Source organism: Podarcis pityusensis (assembly GCF_964106645.2).
Source record: "Podarcis pityusensis genome assembly, chromosome: 3".
Lineage (NCBI taxonomy): Eukaryota > Metazoa > Chordata > Lepidosauria > Squamata > Lacertidae > Podarcis > Podarcis pityusensis.
Genome location: NC_138026.1, coordinates 106830253 through 106830777, shown reverse-complemented (window position 1 = coordinate 106830777; position 525 = coordinate 106830253).

Below are 525 nucleotides of genomic sequence, written 5' to 3'. Positions count from 1 at the left end.
GACCAAGGGTATTGCTTGAGAATACAAATACTGAACCTTGAACAAGCGCTGCTGAGCATCCCAACGCGAGCCTAAAAGTTGCTTCTCGTGCTACAATTTATATATTCTTGGTTATACTCCTGATTTACAGCCAGGTCTAAGAGCAGTTGGGAAGAAGAAAAGCTTCTGTCAATTTCCTATGTTACATGTATACAAGTATCTACTGGAAACAGTCCAAAGGCTTCATATCCCATGCAGATGTTTAGGAAGATAAGTGTGTGCAACTGACCAAGGAAAGCAGTAACAAGTACCAGATTAATCAATAAACTGGTAATTATGCTTTCTCATTGAATTGTAGAGTTGGAAGGGACTCAAGGGTCATCTAAACAAGCTTGCTCCATCCTCCATGTGACAACCCTTTAGATATTTGAAAATGGCTATTCCTAAGGTGTATTTTCTTACACGTCCAACACCAAACAGGCCATTTCAGGAGACTGGATGTACAAAGGATTATCCTTCCACTATTATTAAAACCAACTGCAAGTA